Source organism: Poecilia reticulata, linkage group LG10, assembly GCF_000633615.1.
Source record: "Poecilia reticulata strain Guanapo linkage group LG10, Guppy_female_1.0+MT, whole genome shotgun sequence".
Taxonomy (NCBI): Eukaryota; Metazoa; Chordata; class Actinopteri; order Cyprinodontiformes; family Poeciliidae; genus Poecilia; species Poecilia reticulata.
The window spans coordinates 30,732,337-30,756,902 of NC_024340.1; the positions used below are offsets into that span (position 1 = coordinate 30,732,337).

The 24,566-nt window shown below is 39.5% G+C and overlaps 1 protein-coding gene across 1 annotated transcript in view; it reads right to left on the reverse strand.

The window, feature by feature from the left end:
- pitx2 (paired-like homeodomain 2) overlaps positions 1–24,348 on the reverse strand; it is a 56,476-nt gene extending 32,128 nt beyond the window's left edge. Inside the window, exon 1 of the mRNA XM_008421038.2 lies at positions 24,148–24,348. The gene's annotated coding sequence lies outside the window, so the exon portion shown is untranslated. The remainder of the gene's footprint in view (positions 1–24,147) is intronic.
- Between the last annotated feature and the right edge of the window lie 218 nt (positions 24,349–24,566).

Genomic DNA, 24,566 nt, shown 5'->3' on the forward strand with positions numbered 1-24,566 from the left:
CATAAAACTAATTCCCGGTGTTTTTTGCTCTAAACTCAAAACTGAATGATTGCTGTGGAGACGTCTTTTCTCACATTTCCTCCGTCTCCAATAATATTCCCATCAAACCAACTGGAAAAAATATCATGCCTACAAAGATGCAGTTCAACTCGTTTGAGGTAATGATTGACCTTGTTAATTAAATGAGAACAGATACCACTCACAGCATTGAACTGTTGAAGATCGCACACAAACTTACACAGCAAACCAGAAAAATCAATGCTCAGCCGAGAGAAGGATCAGATATTGCTTGATGAAATGGTTTTGTTTGGTTTTCTGTCCACAACTTCCCACTCCCACTGTTCAGTAGTTCCTCCAGCGCGATGTTTGTGTTTTTTCTTCATTATGGATTTATAGATGCCTCAATGTTGTGAACCATCTGCAATTCAAACACCCGTTTTCTCAGTGCGCCCAGAAAAACCTCCAACTTTTATTCTGGAAAACCTTTTTTGTTGTCTTGTGTTAAATCAATAAGCGTATCCGATCAGAATAAATTAACTTCACCTCAACAGCGCACAGTTAACAACAGAGGCTGTTCTATGCAACAAGAAAGAAATGACCCCAGTGGCCTGAGTATGAACATTACGAGGACATTTTTAAATAGTTGGTACAGGTTACTAAAAATAAATGACACTAGTCTCCTTTTAAACAATGTTGCACAGATGGCACCTATTTGCTTAGTTATAGAGAAGGTGTTGTTTTTCCCATTAACACTTTTCAAGATCAGAAGGACAAAATGCAGCTGGTTTACTGAGCAGATTAAAAACTAAAATCTAATATCAAAATAAGTTTAAACTGTGTTGTAGCTTAATATGATCTGCTATGTAGAGTTGGTAGCACTATTGACTTGCAAGAAGGTCCTGGGTTTGAATCTCAGCCTGAGGTTTTCACGTTCTCCCTGTGAATGTGTGAGTTTTCTCTGGTTACTCCGACTTCCTCCCACAGACGAAAGACCAAGAGATTATAGGAGAAATGAAACCAGAATGTTTTATATGGCATAATATCATTTAGCGAAACACGTTCATAAAACTTTCCAGAGATCAATCTCTCTGACCTACAACTTAAATAGTTTTTAGTGTTTTGTCAGTAATGCCTCAGGTTTGGGGGCGGAGCTACAGTTTGCTATCCTCAGTTCAGAACATGCACTGAGCCTCAGCCGGCTACTGAAGCGATGTTACTGCCTGGTTGCTTATCAGTGAAAATGGAAGAATAATTATTTTTGTATATGTAGAAATGCCAGAAGACGTTACGGGAATAAATAATAAACGACCATACCAGAGTGAACTTGAACCGACTGCTGGATGTCTCAGAATGGAGCCATGATGGTCCTGATGATCAGGACCATCATGGCTGGCAAGACGAGACGGAAAGCGACTGAGTTGAGAACAATGAACAGTAAGAACTGATTACCGTTTGTAATGTACAATTTATGACTTTAGAACCTTAATAGGAATTTATATTCTGGTAATATAAATTCCTGTAACAGGTTGCTCCTTGTTTTGTCTCATTGTCTGTGTTTCGACGTCCTCCTCTCGATCTTCTTTTCTTTTTTATGAGTTTGGAGACAAATTTTTGTGTTGAAACTCACGTCTCCAAACCTGATGGGGTTTTTTTGTCTTCAGTAGTCATTTCTGGCCAGTTTTCAACACTCTGAGCCAGGCCCGGCGGCATGGGTGGGCATTGGGGGGTTTTGGGGGGCACTGGGGGGCATTGGTGGGCATTGGGGGGCACTGGGGGGCATTGGGGGGCACTGCCCGCCCACAGAGTCAGCCATGCCCACCTAGCCTGGAAGCTGTTTGTTCTTTTTACCTTAATGGCCAACTCTCTTTTATTCCTATATCAATTTGATACAGTAGGGGCTTCCGCACTTCTACTGTTGTTGTCTATGTTCAAAAGTGGTTAGTACTTGTTACATTCACTTGAGTAACTTTTTTGGAAAAAGGTACTTATAAAAGGCTGCACTGAGCCATGTCCAGGGCTGTAAAATATATCATCAACATTGGTGAGTGCAATAGTCACTCAGAGTTCAGTAACTGTTGGCTAATACATTAAAAATATCCTGAACTTGCAGCTTAAACCCACAGTCTAGAAACACAACTGTTTTGTTAATTGGTCTAATTTGCCCTGAGGTTTGCACATGGCCGTTTGTCTTGTGTGTCTCTGTGGTTACTTGTGATGGACTAGTGACCTTTCCCATGTGTACCCTGCCTCTTCTGTCTCGTTCAGACAAAGGGAGGAGCTGGACAACACTGAGCAGGTACATAGAACTGCTTGGTTGCAAAGCAGAGATCAGTTGTTTGTGGCATCGCTTGTGGCATTGTGCAAATTGCATCTGCCATTCAGGAAGACAAATGACTTGCCTGTGTGCTTTTGTGTAAATTCCTTTGTGAGGTTAAATTTAGCATAGCGTCATAATCCCCTGCATTGTTCTGAAAGTTTGGAGCAATTCTAGATATGCTTTTGGACAGGGGCGCTCATCTCAGCGTTTCGGTGTGGACAGAGTGAGGACGAGTCCAAGTTCACCCTGTAATACTCTGTCATCTGCCAGACATGGAGGTGACTCACTGCACAACTGGAATCAGGCAGGCTGCGGTATCGGGTGTCCTGTGGGCTTGAGAATAACCAATCAATGTCAGGAAACAAAGAAAAGCAGAAATTTGTCCAGAACAACTGGACTTGGGAGATCACTGTAGCTCCATTCCCTGAATAAAAAGCTCTCATGAGACCTATTAGCATGAGTTTAAAGGATGAACATGCCCCGCGAAATTTTCTTGTTCTATCTTTTGCTTCATCTTATTTAATTGTGTTTATTGTAAAACATAGAAACTCTTGATTAATGTTTTTGTTCCTAATCTAATTAAACGCTTTTTTAGATTTTCTCTTTTCCCCCAAACAATGGAAACAGCCTGGTCATAAAGTCACTAAGGACACGACTGCAGACTTGTGTACAAAAACCTCTCTTTAAGCTCTCCATGTCTGCTTCACCTTCCTAAAACAATAAAGGATTAAATTACATTTGTTTTCACACATGTTAATCTCTGCTTGTAAAACTTACACAAGCCCAAAGAGGTGTACTCACAAAGAAATTCCTCTGTGAGTTTGTCAGGCGGCGAGTGCGTGGCCAGAGTGAGTGAAATTAATGAAGTCTGTAATGGGTTATCAAAGAGGGGAACTCGATATCTGTGGAGGAGAACCCCACCTGTTTATGGGGAGACGCTCTTGGCGGACATTTACACGCACACACGTCACAGTCTGCCCAACAAAAAGAATTGCAGGTGGGGATCAAAATGCCTCCTCTGTGCCAGAACAACAGGTGGATAGGCATTTTTTTTTACGACGTCTCGCCTCTGCACTTTTCATGGTGAGCAACTTGAGATGTAAGAACTTCCAGCAAGAAAGAACTGACAGTTTGGGAAATATGTTTTCTTTGAAGGATCGACATGTTGGCCTAAATATCTAATATTTTTTCTATTAACCTAAAAGTTGTTGTTTGTGATACGTAAAACCTTATGACTTCAAAAATTGTGTATCTTTGTTATATTTTGACCTACAGAGGTCGACGGTGATGGTTGGAAAAGGTCGACTCTGTAAACAAAACACAAAAAGTCCAGGACTGATGAGGGCAGCACACACAAACTCAAAAATAAACGGATGTTTAAAGTGATATTTAAGACTTTGTAACAAACTATTCTAATCTATTTGAGAACAAGTTTTGACAGAGTTGGAAGCTGAATATCTTTTACAGCGTACGCTCTCCTCTGGGTTGTTAGCTTTTCCGAGCAGCAGCCACACAAACTCGCCCTTCTTCATCAGTTTGGTCCTCATCTTCATTTCCCCTCATCATTTCTCCATTGCCCTTTATTTCAACATGCTCTGGTCCAAACTGAAAGGGCTGAACTTTACTTATTTCACAAAAAATACCCTTCTGGTTGGACACCTAGCAGGTGACACCTACCCAGGATGCAATGCAGTGCATCTTGGGTAGTCATTTTATTTAAATTTATAAAAGCTAAACAACCTACAGTATATTTACTTTGTTTTTTTACCCATGAAATAAAAGGGATTCTAAACTAATTTTTAATTCCCTTAACAAGTTCTTCTGTTAACTCGGTGCACTTTTACAGCAGAAGAAAGAAGATTACATCCATTTACCACAAATGCCATTATTTTGATACTCCTGGTTAAATGCAAATTGCAAAGAATCCACAAGTTTTCTGTTACAACCAACAAGCTTCTGTCATTTATTTTTCTCTTTTTTATATCATAATCCACATTTTCCAATATGACTGATGTGAGGGATTTGGGAAGACTTGTGCTTTGGATGATTGCTCTGTTTAAAGCAGCTGTGTACGTTTCAATACTCTGACCTAAACTATCGCCCTCAGTTGTGATGTTCAGGAACCAAAAAGGTTTCAAGCTGATCTTAAAATGGCTGATACTGGAACGCCGGCATCAATGTCCACTGAAGCCATTTTACCTCAGCATGGACAGCGAGGGTAAGAGGCACTGCTCAAAAATCATGACTGAGATTTACAGCAGTCCACAAGGACAAACCAGGAACCTTCTGAAGCTCACGTTCTTCTAACATGAAGGAAATTTTATTCTATTTTAATATGTAGCAGGTCTCATGGTAAAACTGCTTAATCTAACTGCAAATGCAACAAATTATGCTTTCAGCTACTTGTCATGTTTCTGAAACACAAAAAACTTTGGGAAACTGTTTCAGTTTTTTAATCCCACTTCATTTCATTGCAAGAAATTGCAAAGCTACTGAAGATATGAAGCAATCTGCTTACGCTGGGTTTACTGAGATATAAATTAAGTGTGAATATCTGCAGCATAGTAGAGCTAAAACTAGTGTGAGGTGACAAGAACACAGTCTTCCTTGTGTCCTTGTAATTTTATGAGCTGTTGCTAGTTGCTGTTTTCTCCGTCTCTCTATGACATGCGGGTAAATAAAGTTTGTTGAACTAAGAATCTGAAGATTTTACGCATGGAAAATTTCAGTAGGGAGGATTAGGCAAATGGCATCCACACTGAACAATAAGTAAAACATTTTTATGATAATAGTTGAGTCGAGAAAAACCTCATAAAATAAAGCTGTAAGGGGGAATATTGCTTTATTTTCCAACAACATGGATTTTTGTTCTTGCTTGTTCACTGAAACACAAGGAAACGTTCAAATAACTGATTTGGTAACATTGTAATCAGATAAGAAAATCTTAACTGTTGAAGGAAACTTACTAAATAGTTAAGAAGGAACATAAGCCTGTGTCATAGTTTGGTTCAGACCCAACAGTTCAACGGATTTGTAACTCTGCTTATTTTTCGAATCAGTAATCAGTGGAGCTCAGTGAGAATGAAGTGATTCATCCTTCATAAGTGATCAGATATGCTGCTGCTGCTGCTTCACTGGAAGTTTTTGAATTCAGTGCTGGAGAAAAGTATTTGCACCCCTACATAGTTATTCAGGTTTGCAATTTTTTAATCACATTTAAAGTGTTCAGATAATCAAATATGTTTAAATATCAGACAAAGATAACGGGGCTGCACAGTGGTGCAGTTGGTAGAGCTGTTGCCTTGCAGCAAGAAGGTTCTGGGTTCGATTTCCAGCCCTGGTCTTTCTGCATGGAGTTTGCATGTTCTCCCTGTGCGTGCGTGGATTTTCTCCGGGTACTCTGGTTTCCTCCCACAGTCCAAAAACATGACTGTCAGGTTAATTGGTCTCTCTAAATTGTCCCTAGGTGTGAGTGTGTGTGTGCATGGTTGTGTGTCCTGTGTGTCTCTGTGTTGCCCTGCGACAGACTGGCAACCTGTCCAGGTGACCCCGCCTCTCGCCCAGAACGTTAGCTGGAGAGGCACCAGCAACCCTCCCGACCCCACTGAGGGACAAGGGTGTAAGAAAATGGATGGATGGACAAAGATAACAAGTAAATACAAGAGAACAATAGGTTCAAGGTCACGCTGCTGCTTCTCAGTCAAATTTAAGTCCAGACTTTGACTTGGCCACTTCATCGCTGCCTTGTTTCATAACCCTGTTGTAGTTTTAGTTTGGATGTGGAACTATTTTCCAATGATTTTTACATGTTTTGGCTAATTTGAATTCTTTCCGATCACCAGTGATGTTGGTCTTGGGTTTGTGTCAATATTGAGATGATGTTCTTGTTTTTTGTGATCTTAAGAATTTTTGGTTGGCTAACCACTGTTCTATGGATAGGGATAGGGATAATATCTCTCTGTGTGGTTTTCTGGAAGCCTTACCAAATGTGTTGGGGCCCTTTGCAGTCTGACAGATCTCATTGTTTCTCCCTCTTTCCTAATTTAGATCTCGGCTTGATCTGTTGCTTTTCAAGACTTTTTGTCTGATTCCACAGGTCTAGTCCCAAAATTAGACAGTTAATTCATGACTTACTGGGGGTTGTGGGATGTAGAGGGAGTCTGGTAGCTAATAAATGAAGTTATTATTATCTTCACGCGATGTTAAAAGGATGCAAGGTGACCTGAAACGTTGCACAGGCAGGATGAGCTGCCAGAAGACGGCTGCAGATGAGGTGGGGTGTAAGAAGAGAGGTGTGAGGATCTGGAGGTGCAATAAATTAGGTGACTTAGAGGTTTCTGTCTTTTAAAAACCTCAGTGGCTTTGTTAAAACACAGCTGTAATGTAGGAAAAAGAGGTAGTACAAAATATTAATATAACTTTCTGACAACAGCTTTTTTGGGAAAAATTACCTGATATTGCATTCAGTATGTTTAGCTCTTATTACCAACAGAGCAGGTTTGGAGTTGTTCATACTATAAAATCCTAACAATCTTAGTGTATGGATTATGAGTGAGTTTAATAATGGATTTGATTGGAGATTCACAGGGAGTTAAGTTAACAAAAATCACTTCATAAAATGAAGGAAGTCGCCACGGAAACCTGATGGACCTCCAGAGGACAAACACACACATAAAACTAACAAGAAACATGTTAGCATCACCAAAACAGAGACATTGAAAACATCTAATTATGTTGGAGAAAGAATGATGTGATATTAAAGTGGACCTTTATTAACTCATCACAACTTTTGTGTCCAATCTTACAGGTTTTTCTGAAGAAAGCAGTCTTTTTTAATGAACTAAAACAGTAAGAATACTGAATAGTATTGAAAAATACACTGCAAACCTTTCAATTTTTAATCAAAACTAATGAAAATATGTATAATCACTGTGCCATTTCGCCTTTCCACAGGACTTCTTGTTTATGTGTCGCAGGACATCCCCAGACAATATATCAAAGCAATATGTAACTTTTATATGTATATACATTTTTTTATACATATTTGTTTAACTGTCACCATGTTGTGACAGTATACTGTTCTCTCTCCTCTCTCTCTCTGTGATCCTACTGTCCTCTGCAGAAATGCAACACTCGATCAGAAACAACCAATCAGAGCCAGGGGGAGGCTATTAGCGCTTTTAATCATGCTCATGTACATGCAGCTAAATATGATAAATATGGAGTAACAACTTACACAACTGCTCACAAGTAGAAATCAACGAAAACTTGAGATTCCATCTAAAAAGGCCTATAAATTACTATTTTAATAATTCAGACATACCCTATTTTTCATTAATATACAATTTGTAAACCATCTTAGCACTACCACATAAACTAGCATTTGTAGACTTATCTCCACTATTGGGGATTCAGCCAATCAGCACCAAGGAAAATGAAAGGTGCTCCTGGATTGGCTGCTTTGTGTCGAGTAGCATTGCTTCTTGGTGTTTCAGCTCCCTAAGTTGCGTTGTCTTTTGAATATGTGCTTTCTGGAAATTAATTTTCCGCATTTAACTTTGTTACAGAACAATTTACAAATTCTGAGCCATGAATATGTGGGGATGATACTGAAACTGTATGGGAAAGTACCAGGTACTTTTACTACATCAACATTCACCAAACACGTCCTACAGACGAAGAGGAACTATGAAATGCTCTGTAGTTCCTAGTCTATTCACTTTTTCCCATTTAGATGATTGTCATCAGTATTTGACCAATGGATGAGACATAATGTTACACCTGACCCTACCAGGGCCGCGTGTTTGAGCTGACAGGAGCGTTAAGCTAAACTTTTCAGACACTCTGAGCTACTCCCTGGTTTTCCCTCTGAAAGGTGCAAAATGCCTCAATACTCTGTGCTATGCCCTTTAAATGGATCTATATAGGGAATCTCCCGAAGCGCTGTGCAGAAGTGCTAATCATTTTCAGCACACACGGTCCAGCGTATAGTATGATCAAAGTTAAGCTCGACCATATCTGGAATGTGTTACCCTCTGGGATATTTTTAGGTTCTCCTTGCTAACTATCTGCCTTTTGGACTTGATTGGAGATTAGCACTGGTTTCATTCTGGCAATGAGTAAACATCCTTCTCTTTATTTCCAAGCCCTGAATCCCCCCCAGCCTAGTTAAGTGATCGGGGCACCTGCTATTTCTGTCTGATTCGGGGAGAGTTTTTCTAAAGAGAGGAGGGCTTGTTTTACACCCTTATAAGAGCCTATAAATAATATCTCTGTGTCACAGGGCAGCAGGGGAGTCTGTGCTAAATACATAGGTGAAGATGTGTGTGTATGTGGCTGTGTGTGTGTGTGGATGTTTGTGTATATCTGTGAGGCAGCGAAGCTAAGACTGACTCAAGTGAGTGTTGAAATGTAACAGCATATATAGTTTCTGCCTGCGTCGTGTCAGTTTGGTGTTCAACGAGCTGATGTATAATTTTCCATGTCATTAACTCCAGTTCTTGGTTAATTACACCGAGAATCACGGATTAGATTGCAGATTCTTTCCTTTTACAGTGAGATGCATCTTTTACTTTTGAGGACTTCCTCACATAAAGTATGTAAATGAAGGAACGTTAATCAGAGGAAGTTGGTGTATGGAAATCTTTACGATGCTATTTGTATTTTTGAGCAAATGCAAACCTTGAGTCCCTCAGGGAAGGTCTGTTCTCAACGAGTCCTTCACGCCACAAGACCATTTATGGGTTTTTTATTCCCTTAAACAAACACACACACAACAATTTTCTTGCTGCAATAGAATCAAAATATCCAAATGTCATTTGACTGTTTCAGTTGAAATATTGTGTTAAAGTGCCTACTTTCAGTCGGCTAAAAAAGAAAACGGTGATAACCATCATCGGCCTGACAGCTGCTCAGCCAGTGTGTGTAGGTTATGATTACATGCACTGATTTTTATCTCACAGGCGAGTCGGTTTGGCCCCCAGAACCCGGCTCCGGCCCACAAACAGCTGGACACTGGTTTTGGTTTCAACCCCAGTTTGGTTCATGCATCTATCTAAAGTCTGCATTTGTCTGCTACCAGTCTTACGTATTATTTTTTGAGGTTGTCCTCCACATGGAATATAAGGGCTCAGCTTTCATACAGACTCACATATTACACAGACTACCTTTGAAGACACTTGGTGCTGAAAAGTATGTACGTTTTAAGCAGGTATTCTAAAATAAAGGCCAAAAGCAAGGCAATTTCCTCATATTTTTCTCTCATATGAGTTCTCCTCTTTTTCCCTTCAAACTGCCCCTTCCCCCTCTCATTTTCTTGCTCCTTACTTCAGCTTTCTCTGCTGCTCTTCGTTGTCCCTTCACGCCAGCTGTGGTCTGCACAAAAACTGATTTTCAGAGTGTTAACCACCATGTTCTTCCTGCCGACAGCAGGATTTCATTTGCAGACCACAGGGGGCCAATATCTAGGGTAATTCCCAGGGTTTAGTGCCACTGATCTCTTCCCAGCTCACCTTGGGGAGAAAAATTAAAGCAGCGATAAGGCCTTACCCTGCCCAGCACCGTGTTCACCCTGTGCTGCCCACTGCCTCACTAATGATGGTTCACACATACAACACCTGATCACATATATTCTCTGTTTGCACAAATCATTTATGGATAAAACTAAAGGTAATATACCATATACTTATATATGCTTTCTACACCTGTGATTTCTCTTTAACACAGCCTAGATTCACCACATTTTCTATTACAATGTAATAATGACTTGAAAAAGTGTAAAATAATTGTTAATTGTGAGTGTAAATGCATAATTGCTTATGAAAAGTAGTTAGAAATTAGACATAACCTTTTGTTTCATCCATATAAATGTTATATTTTCATTTCTGTGAGACAGAAATGAAAATGAACAATGAAATAAAGAAAGAGCCATAAAAGCAACAAACACTGAAAGTTTGAAGCATAAATAAAGCATAATTGACTTTTTTTTTTTCATTTAAAGGCAACTTTTGGTGATAAAAATGTCATTAGAGCCAGACCTATTTCAAATACAGGAAAGAATTAACATATTTTGATGCCATAATCTGATTACACTGAGTCTTCGTCTTAAAAAACAGTTTTAGTTGGAATTTGTCAAACGTCTTGGTGACCAAATAAGGAAGTTAGGAGCATTTTAGATACAGATGTGTGATTGAAATGTGGGTGAAGATGTGAACACAAGAAGAAGACAGATTTTTCATTGATCACTAAAAAAGTTTCTCTATTAGAAATATAATTTCCACCAAGAGTAGGGATGTAAACTCTTGGTTTTCAGGAATTAAAAAATAAAATTATGCAGGGAGTCAACAACTAAACTAGCAAAGTGGTTGCACATGTTGTGTGTTAGCAAAATTACTGCTTTCTTTACATTTAGTGTGTTCTCTGTAAATAAAAATAACAAAAATAACAAAAAACTCCTGCTGCTGGATGATTGCATAGCAATAGTCCAACTTCTCTTGTCTCCACCATGTTTAGCATTAGCTTGTGTGACTTGTTAATCCTAAACATGGTGTTGCTGTGGGAAAGTTAACTTCAGCTGGGCAGAAGAAGTCCTGAAGAATGACATGCTGAGTCTGTGGGAAAATCAAGAGTAGCATGACTATGGCTTACTTCTACATGGCTTACTTCTACGTAGTGCCTCGTGCTGAGACACATCGCCACGTGACAAGAGGAAGCTGGAATCAAACCTACAACCTTCCAGTTCTAAGTCAACTACACATCTGGGCCACAGTCAGCCCAGCTAAGCTGATGAGCTCATAAAGTTCTCCTTAGGGTGCCGGTTTGTTAGCTCTTCAAGCTGCAGCTATCGGATAACAGTTCCTTTGAGTTCCTCCTTTTCTCCAGACAGAATAGCCACACTTTTCATCGCTCTTTAGCTTTGGGTCAGCATTATGTTGGGTATTGATTTCAGAATTTGACTGGAGTCTTGTGTTTTTTCTTTTATGCTTTTTTACATTTGTCCTGATTTCCTTCATGCAAATCAAAATAATTTGGTTTTCAATCAATGGCTTTAAATCACTAGTTTTTTTCTTCATTAAAAGACGTAAATATCAGTTTTGTAGAGGAAACACAGTCGGTTTTGTTTATGATTCAGTCAACTTTCATGGAAATTTGCTAAATGTCACAAAATGTCACTCTCTGTAAGCACCGGATCTAAATTAAATTTTGAAGTTGTTGAAACTGACATTATTCCATTCAGAGAAATGGAAACATTCACAAATGAAATATCAAAAGCCTGAGTCAGAGTTTCAGTTTCATCAAGCTGGTAGATGTTTCTTTCCTGCTAGGAATACAGCGAGCATGGGAGGGGCAAACCGAGGAGGAAATTAAAACGAAATACGAGAGCCTCTTCTTCAGGTTTTACAGTTGGATGTCTATTCAAGGACCGTTCCTGCCATTGCTTTGGTAGCATGCCTCAGCTGTGTGTAATGGGAACAATTAAAAGCCTTTTTAGCCACGTGCTCAGGCTCAAACACAGGAAGTAGAAAATAAATAGGTAGTAAAAACACACATGTTGTATTCCCTCTTTCATCAGCTGGTGGAGACGTCTGCTGTATTTTTTATGTATTTATTTATTTACATCGATATGAGATGTAGATGTGACAGAAATCTTCTGATACCAGATTCCTTTAAAATAACACTGTTCAAACACACAGAAAGCCACACACAGCAGTTGGGAGTGGTGGGTCCTGCAACACAAGCTATCTCTGCACTTCAGGGGGGAGGTTTGGGCTGGTTTGTGGATTTAAGTGAAACCAAATGAGCCGATGTCTCCCTGATTAAATGCCGAAGTTATTCTATCTTTAAAAACACATTGCATCACACAACTCTTCCCCCCGTTTCTCATACATGACATGACTGTTGGTTTGACAGTTTTTCATACCGAGCACATCGCAATGTGTTTCTAATCGACAGGAGATGTGAAGCCCGTGATGCCGCCCTTTGAAATGATGCACTAGGAGGAAAACATAAACAAATGTTTGCCACCAAGCACGTTCAAACTCCCCCTTCCCCCCCCCGTTGCTGCTCGCCCACCCCAGCTCCGCAGAAAGCCACAGCCGCACATGTGACACATTACCAGAGAGGCAGAAGACATGTTTTTGGAATTAAACTATTACGAGCCCTCCAAACAAGATAAATTTTCTAATTGGCTCCTTTCACAACATTTAGATATTGTGTGTGTGTTTTTTTTTCCCTAGGAGGTGTGTGGTACTGGTTTGCTGGGTGTGAAGTAAAGAAGAAGAGGTAAAGTTTATTTGGAGGAAGCTAATGGAGAATGACGGCAGGACAGAACCACACTGGGAGCAGCAGAGTGGCTCGCCGACATACGAAGCAAAACAAACAGTCTGACTTCTAAGCCTTGGCAGGCCCCGCTGACGGCTCTCTCGGTTTCTCAGCTTTCCACTCAGATGTCTTTCAAGTCTTTAATTCTGTTTTTTTACATGCATTATTTCTTTCTGCACTCTTGTCGTTTTTTGTGTGCATGTTTCAGTATTCAGGACTCTTTGTCTTTTCCAGAGGAATGGGAAAAAAGCAAAACAGATGAAGAGTCGAGTAAATTAGAGAACCCTGCAGATGCTGTTTTCACTCAGAGACATTTGATAAGATGGACATTAACGTCGACACTGTTGCTGTAACTGTACACACAGCCGACGTGAAACGATACCATCAAAATGGCCAATTCCTGTTGAACCCAAAATAGCTTCGCACCACACTTTAACAGCTCCTCACTTTCGCTGTCAAGTTGAGCAAACACAGACGTCACAGCTATCAGACGAGTCATCCTGCTCCTTCTCCCCTGGCCACTTCTGACTTTCTGTTGCTTCTGCCGCCGCTGGGAAACCCAATCTATTGTTTGATGTGCGCAGACAGATTGTCTTCCAGATCGCCAAATACTTTGTGCAAACAACCCCCGTTTTACCCTTCTAAAATCTGTGACTTAATAAAGATGAAAATGCGAGGTGTCCATTTCCCCTCTGGCTGGGGCCGTGGAATGAAAACCACATGCGTAAATACAGCCCGGTGTGCGGCGTTAAGTGCGCACATGAGAGAAGAAACAGTAATCAGATTGGTTTCCTGTGACAAACAATAACATTTATTTTAAAGCGGCAGCATTTTTCTCAGGCAGAGGCAGTAGCTCTGGTGATAATCAGAGCCAGACTTGACTCCAGAACAGACGGATGTTGCTACCTAGCTGATCTTGGCAAGTTGGAGGTGAAATTAGCACTGCTGTAAAACCCAGGGATACTTCTGTTAAAGAACAGCTTTTGTTTGGAATGGGATTCACCAGCGGTGATCTTTAAATGCAGCACCCAGTTATTGTATTAGCTAGATTTTCACAGGTATGTATGAAATGTATGAATGTATGTATGTATGAAAGGGAGAAAACTCCCTTTCAGGCACTAAATCTCATAAAACCCACAAACACTGACTGGAGGCATTTCTTCAAACCAGGTTACAAAATTCCTTCTGAAAGTTTCTAAGCAGTAATCTGGGAGCATTTAATGAGGGTGTCAGGTTAGATTGGATCAGATGAAGTGGAAAGAAAGTGATACATGATTTCATTTTTTGCAAATAGAAATCTGAAAGGTGTGGCATGTAAGTGTACTCAGGAGTCAAGAGTCAGCATTTTGTAGAAACACCTTTCAATACAACCACAGGAGTTAAGTCTCTGTATGATTTTGATGGGAACCATCAGAGAACAAAACAGTTTCAGTCGTGCCACACATGCTTAATTAGGTTTAGACCTGAACTTTGACTGGGCCATCCTAAAACATGAATATACGTGAACTATCTCGTTATTTATCTGGCTGCATGTTTCGGGTGGCTGTCCTGTTGCGAGATGAACCTCCACCCCAACCATCCATCTTCCCATCAACAGCTTCCCTGCTGAAAACACAATTTTCCCACTGCATGATGCTGCCACGTTTTTCACAAGAGCACCTTTTTCCAACTTCCTGATCGTCTGTAGAGGTGATATACTCTTCCTTGCACTGATTAAGTGACTTCTGAGGTGTCAGAGTAAAGAATATTGAGTAGGTTTACTGACGGACAAACTACTTTAGGAGCAACTTAAACACAATAGTTTTTTCCAGCTTTCAATCGGATTGTGTGTTGAAGCAGAAATTAACCCCCAGTTTGCCGAGAGAAGCAGCTTTGTCTTCCATCTGCAAACATTGCTGCTGTTGGCAGATGTTGTGTGTTTGACTTACAGGCGAACCAGAAACACGAGAACACAAAGGTTCTGGCCAAAACATTTCCACGTAAAAAAAAAAAAAAAAAGAAAAATTGTAATGCATTAAAATTTATGTGGTTAATTAATCAAAATTTTTTGCAGTTGCAACACTACAAAATGTAAAAAGGTCTGAAGGCTGTGGCTACTTTTGCAAGCCCCTGTGTGATGTGACTGCTACCTCAGGTTATCTCCGGTGTTTCATGTATTTGAGCTGAACTGTGCTCAAGTGGAGGTCTGTGGGAGCTCCCAGCATGCTCGCGATCTTCCAACAGAAGAACGTGCCGGTGATGATGGATCACACGGTTTGCAGTGAGGAGTGTCTGCTCTCCTCATCTTGAAGTCTTCTGACCTGAGAGTTCTCCACGCCTCCCGCTGGGGTGACTTCTGTGAAACAAATTTCCCCTTCTACTGTGTCTGTGCTGGCTGTGAACGACGCGACTACAGGATCCATCTGCCTCTTGTTTCTCTCACAAAGTGAGTGCACACAGCTGATGTGTTAATGGACAGAATCTGCTGCAGAAACATGCCGTGCATCGCTGGTGATAAAAAGGAAACTTCTTTCATGGCTCGTTGCACTGTGAGGGGAACCAGAACGCTCAGTTTATCTCTCCTAATATGCCTTGGGTAATGTTGCTTGGCAGAGGAGGGAAACTCAGATATTTCTGTGGTGTTTATTTATACGAGGCACTTGTGGGTATTTTCCTTACAGATGACTTCAGAACTTCGTAAATGTGCAATATACGTTTTTAGTTTTGCTTCTGTGGCTCGCTGATATAACCTAGAACCACATGGCAATACAATGTTGACTTCTGTAAATACCAAAGTCACTGCACAGCTGTTGTGGCAAAAACTCCTGCAGCCTTCAAAACAGACCTTTGTTCAAAGGCCAACATTCAGGAAAGTGCATTTGGAAGTAACACTTTCAGCCAGAAATGTGATCTGATGCATTTTGTTTTACTAGACTTTTACAATTTAAACCTTGTTTCATGATCGACAGAAACCTCGCCTTAAACGTTGATGTTCACAAGTTATTTTGATACTCTCACACGCTGCTCATAAGTGGGTGAGGATCACCCTGCAGAGGCAGTTAGTGGTGAACGGAGTGCAAGCGAATTGTGGCAAGAGTGGAGAACCTCTCATGGCAACAGTCAGTGCCAGTTGTTTGATATTTCAGCTTGGCATATGCTTTGGCATGACGGGTGCCTCGCTGAGCCCATAATGAATCATGCATGACCACAACACTTAAATATAGAAGTGTAGACAGCAAAACTCCTGCTATTCTAGGAGAAGCTGTCTTGTAGCAGATTTGGATGCACACAAATGGATTTTTTAAGAGTTTTTATGTAAACATTCAGACTCTATGTTCTCCCTCTAATTTAGCAGAATGCTGAAGTGGCACAAATTTGGCATAATTTTGTGAAATGGAAGGAAATTGATACAGTATTTTTATTTTTTACATCTAAAAAAATTCTAAAAAGCGCTATCCTTTCCCTTTTAGTAAATACAGTCCATTGCAACCAAATGCATTCAGAAATCACCATAATCAATAAAAAGATGAACCACAGCTGAAACATCAGAAATTTAAATTTAAAGTACAGTTAGGTTGTAAAACAATATCTGAACTTTCGAGCTTTTCCCAAAGATCAATCTGGTCAATCCATCATCTGGACATGAAGAGAGGCTGGCTCACCAACAGACCTACCAAGAGACATCATGGCCCACATTTATCAGAGAAGCAGCCAAGAGGACCATGTTAACTCTGGAGAGGCTGCAGAGATCCACAACTCAGGTGGGAGAAGTCACGTGACCCGGATGACGTGCGAAATTCAGATGGAGTGCCAGAAGGGGATTTCTCCGGTTCAAAACAAGGCAACGTTGATTATGAGTATGCTAATGCCCTAAGTAGGCTGGTACAGCCCAGGTATCTAGAAAAAATATATTTAGGATATGATCCGTATTATCTCAGTAAAAACAGACTTGTCTTGTAATCCTGAGGATTTACCCGGTGTCAAGGTGATCCCATAACTATAACTACCTGGAGTGGCAGACCTGATAGCGATGAGCCAGAAAAAACCTTTCAAAAGCCTGGAGAATCATTTAGCTTCAAGCTGGGTCCAACATTTAGGACCAAAAGAAGCATTATATGGCTGTCGGCTTGTTTCTGCCAGGTGAGAAGTGAACTGTGCTATTTTAAGTAATTTTATGATAACGATGCTATAGCTAACAATGAACTAACCTATGTTATTTTATGAGCTTGAATCTCCTGGTAAATAATTTATTTAGCTTCTGTAAACCCAAATTCATGCTGGAGTTTTAATGTTGAGTCGCTGTAGGCTGGATTCAGGTCTAATGTTCCCCCTGGTCGTTTCTGGTCGTGGCCCAGTAACAGCTCACTGTCACTGTATGTCTGGGTTATATTTAATTTATTTAGCTTTTTTATTTTTTAGCATTAAAGTCCCACTGAACAAACATTATATTTTCTGTTCGTGACTCGGCACTGAGCTAGCTGCTAACAACATTAGCACTCTGAGGACAACTAATATATCTTACCTTACATATGAATGCTTGTCTTTCTTAGTAACTGTCCAATAAAATATCTGAAAATACAATTTAAACGATGTGATTGTTTCCTGGCATTGTTAGTTTCCGCTCATCCTGCTTTTAGAGGAAATCATTGATCCACCTTTCTCCTCTTTTTTTCAGTAAGTTTTGTAAAATTAACTCCCTTGTGACCAACTACCTTCGAAACAGAAAAATAACATTTATCTTTCTCTCTATTTGAACGTTTGGACCAGATGGAAAGGATGCATTGGATGCTACGTCATCTGATACCCATCAATTAGCTGTACTCTACAGATTGGGCCTAAACAAAGATGAGTACAAATAAAATCACAATGCAATCAGTTTAATGCATAAATCTATCATGCATGAAAGAATAAGATTCTATTAGCCTCAATGTTTTGAACATATGGAGAAATATAATTTGCTGGAGAGACTGAAGCCCCTCATCAGTAACGATGTAGGTATTAAATTTAGAAATTTGTCCTGTCCTTGTTAGTGTGTCCCTGATATAAAATTACAGGCCACAAAGTTTTACTGCTACTAGAGATGCTCACAGATCTCAAGTTTTCAATTCATGAAATGATCAGTCTCCTGAGGATGCATGGTATGTAACTCTGCATTACTGTAGGTTATGGAATAAGATTTGTGCTTTTTCAAATAACAATAGATTTTAATGTTCAGTAAAAATGTTTGGAAATTGAAAAATAATTTATCATATCAGATACAAATGTGCATTTATGTTTTTGGGTGGGGGGAAAATTGAATATAATTATTGTTCAACATGTGTGCTCTAACTTTCCATTTGTTTACCATTCAGTGCAAGACAGCTAACTTATGATAAATCATAATTTGAAGGTTTTGCTGTTACTGTTATAACACAGGTTCTGGTGAATGAACGGGAATAATGGTCTTCTGCAGAACCACCACAAGGAGTGTTTTGATTTGAAGCTCTTGTCTTTGTAGTAAAGCCAGATGAAGATCACGACCTCAAGGTAAGCTACATTTATTTTGATTTTAAACAACCCAAAGTCATTTAATGCAGGGCTCAGATTGAGACGTCCAGATGATCTTTATTATGAATCAACCACATGCACAGATTACGATGAGCCATTACTAACTACAATGGCTGATGACTTTTGTAACTATTATTTATATTGTTACTGTGTTTTGCTTGCTGGGCTTGGAACCCGTTGATAACTGGTTGCAGTGTTTTTGTTTGTTTTATCAAAACAAGCAAATCCACATTTCTGTATTTTATGTATATATATATATATAAATATATACATTTTATTGGTCTGATGTTATATTTTAGTTTTAAATTACTGTATCTTTATGTAACTTTATGTTTTGTTTCTTAGTAATAATGCTTCTGAAATAAATTGGCTTTTTAATAATGTTCAACTTTATTGAATGTGTCTCTATTTCAGATAAAATGTGAGAAATGAATAAAACAAGTTAATGTGTGAGCTGTGAGCCCAGTAACACAAATAACAAATCATTTTATTTTATAGAGCATTTATTAGAGATGTGAAAATTGTGCATTCTTTGGGTTTGTGTTTTGAAGTTTTAAATAAAAATACATGAGTGTGATTTATACTGAACTTTTAGCATTGAGGTGTTTCTGCTGGAATAAGTTGCTGTCTATCTTGGATAGCACACTCTTTTTCTAAATAGCATTTGAAAAGCAATTTAATTGCAAGATTTTCCTTTTTGCCTGTTCCAGAGATTCTCTAAGGACTTGACCATTTTCCTTAGACTTTTTGTCAACAAAATTATCCGTATTTCGCCATTAAAAGGCAATTTAATGGCAAATGTTCCAGCCTTGAACCCACGGAGTGAAATATTGAGAAGGGAAGGAGGATTGGAAACAGCTTGGAGGTTAAATTGAATTAGATCTTTAGAGATGACACCCTCTCCCAGCAAGAAATGCAAAACATGTGAATGTGAAGCACATCATTTTTTCTTCTTCTTTCTCTTCATGTATGCTGAGTCTTTTTAGTGTACTGTAAGATGTGTCAGACATATAACTCATGTGAGTGAGGATGAGAAACAGCCGTCGGCAGCTCCTTTAGATAGAAAAAACCTCTGGGTGTAGAGTGAGTCGTACAGCTGTCCTTAAACTGTGTGTCAGCTTTTAATTTGGTTGGACTAATTACCTCCTGCATTGCTGCTGCTTTCATCAACAAAACGCATAAAAAATGTACTAGATTTAGTCATAAGCTAGCAACTAATGATGTTGACCACAATTCCTCTGAGTTTATGACAAAATACTCTAAAAAATCTGCTTAGAGTTTAAGTTACCGCCACGTAATCTGCATGTGAGAAATCTGTGCAGTGCAGATATATAACTTGAAACTGCACTGAAAAGTGCTGTAATTTCCAATCTATAAAATGACTTGGAAGTATGGCAATCATTTTTTCCATGCAACAGCGTCTCGGATTAAAATAATAATCAAGCATCAAATCTGAAAGTCAAACGAAGTGGTGTTTTCTCGACACCCAGCTTGTAGACGGTGTTATCATGTTTCACATCAGGCGCAAACTGCTCCGTCACTGTTTTCATAGACACACTATCTCAACCGCTGCTCAGTTTTACCCTCCGCGAGAAGGTGGAGTTCCCCGTAGCAGGATTTCAAGTTGATATGCCAGAATCACGGAAGGCAGTAATGTTGGACGGAGTCGGCGCCCCTGGCTCCTGACGGGATGGTGTCGGTTCGATGACTGGTCAGAGCAGAAGGCAAGCTTTCAAAAAGTTCATTTTGTTGAGAGCTTGCAGACTCAAAGCATGACAGAGGGATCAAGTAACAAAAATCTGCTTTATTTTAGATAAAAATACCATTTATGATCTAAAAATCTTTGCAGATGTATATGTATAAATATGATTATTTATTTGTTACTATTTTTCTGTAAAATATTTTACGTATAACTGTAATTTACAGCTTAACTCGGGAGCTGGAGGAACAACTGTAGCTCTTTGGCTTCTTCATTTTGTCTGAATTCTTTATTTCCTGAAACAAAACAAATCTGATCAGTGTGGCTTGCATTTTTATTTATGTTTTTGTTTTTCTCTGCAAAATAAACTAAGCTCTGTCACATTAAGTGGGGAGCTTTTGTAGGTATAACTTTAAGGGTTCGTAATTAGATTTAAGTCTGGACTTTGACTAGACCTTTCTGACACCTTAAACCATTCTATTTAGGTATGTACAGGCGGAATGGTGAACCTCCACCCAGTCTCCAATCAGTGGCACCTTCCTTTCTACCATATAAATCATGTTTGTTTGAAGTTAAACAAAAACAACAGGACACAATGATGTCACAACTTTCCTTAAAAATGTTTCCTTCTGCTCACAGCACAACAACAGCGGAAAAACAAACAAACAAAAAAAAACCTGCTGCACCTCTTCAGATTATTCGACGTGTTAAAGCAAAACCTGAACATTCATGACGCATCACATGATCATATGTGTATCTCTTATGAAACCAACCCTCTGGATCAGACCAGGGAGAACAAATTGTGGATATAAGAAAGATACACTGCCCCCTATGGGCCTGGCATGCACACTACATTGTTTCCGCTACTGTCGGTGTTTTCATCTGCATGCAGAACGTTTTTATTCTACTGCTGTGTAAATGCTACTTTTTGTGAATGCAATGAAAATCATTTTGAAAACATTGCTGTGTAATCAGAACCTTAAGTGAGCTACACACAGCCGGGCCCCGACTACAAATCAGTGCCTAAAGGAAACTGTTTGCACTGGATGCTATTTAGATTAAAGTTGGCTCAATAATTTACATTTGTGAAAAAGAAGTATTAATATTTTTACAAGGCACTGTATCAAGGCATTGCAAACCATAAATGAATAATTTGGGGTGTTTATCATTTTCTGCAGTGTTTATTTAAGTTTGTCCCAATCGCTTTTTGTCTTGAACGCCTGTTACAGTAAGTTAATGTGATTGCTTATTGCCAATTAAACTGGTGATTTATTAACTGGTTTGAATTGAAAAAAAAAATGTAGGATTTGGTTTTTCTCTCCAGTTTGTAGCACGAGGTAAAAATGAAACGTGGTCTGCACGTCGTCTCTAACTGTCCATTTGTCCAATATGTGTCTGGAACCTGGTCAGGATGGGAGGGTGGGATGGGGTGGTGGGGGGGGATTTTACAACACATACAAGGCACATGCTGTACAGTGATGATGGGTTTGAAACAAGGTTATCCATCACCGGTCCTCCTCAGTCCAAGGGCCCCCGGCCAATACCACATCCATTATCAGGTTGAGGGAATACAACCGGGGAAATAAAGGGGTGGTGGGTGGTAGTGGGTTTGGGAGGGGGGTGGAGTGTCCACATGAGACTGCCTTAAAATCATAAGGACAAATGTGAGAGGCTGACTGAGCTACATCATATTTTTAATAGAATGCAAACACTGGAGTGTCTTCTTGTGGAGGAAAAACAGTGTACGAAAACACAGATTAAAGATTTAACCAGATGAATAATACTAGAACTGTGTCATTAAAACATTTCGGGTTTTGGACTAAACTGTGTAGATGAAGTATTTAGAGCTATGGAAATGCATGCCAAGCAGCAGAAACTCCAACATAATAAAAACTCTTTTCCTCTGCAACACGAAGAGAGGAAAAATCCCACCGCGAGTCGGCCAAAAACGCTTTTTTATATCGTAAATGAAGGAGAAGACTGTGGCTTTTAAAGCAAACCGTTCTGATAGTTAACACAGAACCACTTTAAAGGCCAGCTGCAGGAGTGACGTGAATAATAGCGTTTAATTTGTCTAATCTTAGCAGGAGCCGTGGGTGGCTGAGGTTGGGGGGCACGAGGGGCTGAGGGGTTCCTGGTACCCTTATGGCACATGAAGAGATCTGCTTCCACCACAACAGGGTGTAAATGCCCCAAATTATCATTCAGCTTTGTTGCTGCTGCTGGTTTATGTTGTGTGTGTGTGTGTGTGTGTGTGYGTGTGTGTGTGTGTGTGTGTGTGTGTGTGTGTGTGTGTGTGTGTGTAAGCTGATAACACGTGTGTTCACATGATGCACGCTTGGATTCCTGTGGAAAACTTAAGGACTGGCATGTGCCAAGAAGTTGATTGAGGAGATGATTTTGGCGGCTGTAATTTACCCGAGCGCTGAAAAATGTCAGTAAATAAATAATTCAAGGAACTTCACTGATGCAGCCTGGAAAGTATTTACAAGGGCAAGCTCCCCTGAACTCATCCGCCGCGCCAGAGAAACTCTCGTGGCCACATTATTAGACTCCATGTATGGTAAGCCTTCTTAAAAATGTCAATAAAATTGTCTCCTTTTGGAAGCGTTTCGGAGCGTGGCATCGCTCCTCCAGAGCGGTTTAAAAATACAAAATAATGCAGACATCAACAGTTTCATGAGTAATCATCAACCAAGGCTTGTGGTTCACACTCGGCTATATTTCCTGTCTTCTCTCGGTCGTACGTGAGGCCTCTGGTTCCCAGACAAACGACTCCAAAATAAAAACAAAAAAATTATCAAAGTTACACTGAAGTTACGGTGAAATATAATCATTTTTAACTGCCTTTTTATGTAGTTATTAGAATATTATCAACATGTTGTGATTAAGCTTGGCATCACTCTTGTTACATTAACAACGAACAACCAGCCCTCCACCAATCAGTAATCTCTCATAATATCAGCTAAAAAAAATAAAGACAGAAACAAAGATAAAAAAAAGAAAATAATGGAGAAAAAGGGGAAGTTTGGAATAAAACATTTAAACAAAAGGAAATGTGGACAAAATAAATAATTTTCTATGTTTTACTTTAGCAGCATTATTTGTCTCTTTTGCTAGCTGGGTTTAGCTTTTTGGAAAATAATCAAATATTTTAAAATGAAAAAACAAAAAAGGAGACAAATTTTAAAATTACCATAAAATAGATATATAAAAGAAATGAAAAAAAGTTTTTGAGAAATAATATTTTTATTGATAAAATAAAAACTAAAAAGAGGAAAATAAGTAGATCCTAAGAATCTTAATACCAGATAGATAGATAGATAGATAGATAGATAGATAGATAGATAGATAGATAGATAGATAGATAGATAGATAGATAGATAGATAGATAGATAGATTCAGTTCAAAACTACTTTATTGAAAGTGTTTTTGAAATACTAAATATAATTTTGTGTTAAACTCACTCATATTTTTTTCTGGTAGTTTTAAATTTGGTCCAGTTTTAGTTTTTTATGGTTAAGCTCTCATGCATCTCCTCTCTGTCCAGGTTTGTGTTGAACAGGAGAGACGTTGTTCTAGTAAGCAGCTCTGTAGCTCCATACTGTTGTTCTAATCCCTTGGTACACATCATAATTACGAGACAGAGCTAATATGTCCCGCTCTGAAATGTAAACTTGTGTCATCAAATACATGGATAAGATTTCAGATCGGCTTCAAGTAAAAAGAGAGAAATGTCTTTCAAGTGTTACATGATAAACATGAATGTTTCCTTCAGCTCCAACCAAAACAAATCCCGGTCCGCTGTTTTCAGGGGGAGAAGCCACATACTTTGTCTGTGTGTAGATCTCACCTAAATTAAATCATGTGGTCACCAAAAGAGCCCCCCCAGCCCCCAAACCCCAACCCTCGTCTCTCATTGACCTTCTAGGCGCTCATTGTCCAAAAGTGAGACTTGATTACAGGCCTAAGCCCTTCGAAGGTTCGCCTCAGTGGCCACAGCTGATCTTTTATACTAATTTCGGATTAATGCGGGGTCTGCAACACTGCGTAAACACAGCCACTGAGAAGGCCCCTGCCACACAGAGCTAAACATTAATCCTCCTTAATGCTGAGAGTCAACTTCCAGTCCTTATCAGAATTTGTCTTAATCTCTGCCTAGGCTGTACAAAACTCCACTGCTCAATAAGTAAAATGTACACCACCAAACAACAAATGAGGCGAGGAACTGTGCTGGAATTCACAAAGCAGCACATGGAAGGAGGAAAAGAGAAGCCCAGCTTACCTTAGCGACGTTTAATTAACTGCTTTCCAGATTCTAATGGCAGAAAAAGGAAGACAGCTTCGATTACTTCATGTTTTCTCAGAATTTAATTTCAAGCTCTGCTGCTGCAGTTTTTAGTTGATCCTTCCTCGATTTCAGCCACAAGCTTGTTTCCCTGCTCTCCCGCTCTCGTTCGTATTTTTGTCTCTCATGCCGTTTTGGATCCACTGATGTGTGGGTTCTGACCATATGGGTCCGGGTAGTCCCTGTCTAGTCGAGCGCCCGTCTGTAGAGTGAGGCTGCTTGTCTGTAATTTTCTGAATGTGAGATATGTGATGTATTATTTCAGCAAATATCTGGGCTTGGTTCAGGCGCGTTTTGAAATCTGGGATTTATGACTGGATCTTTTTTTTTTGTATCATAACCTCCGTTATATACAC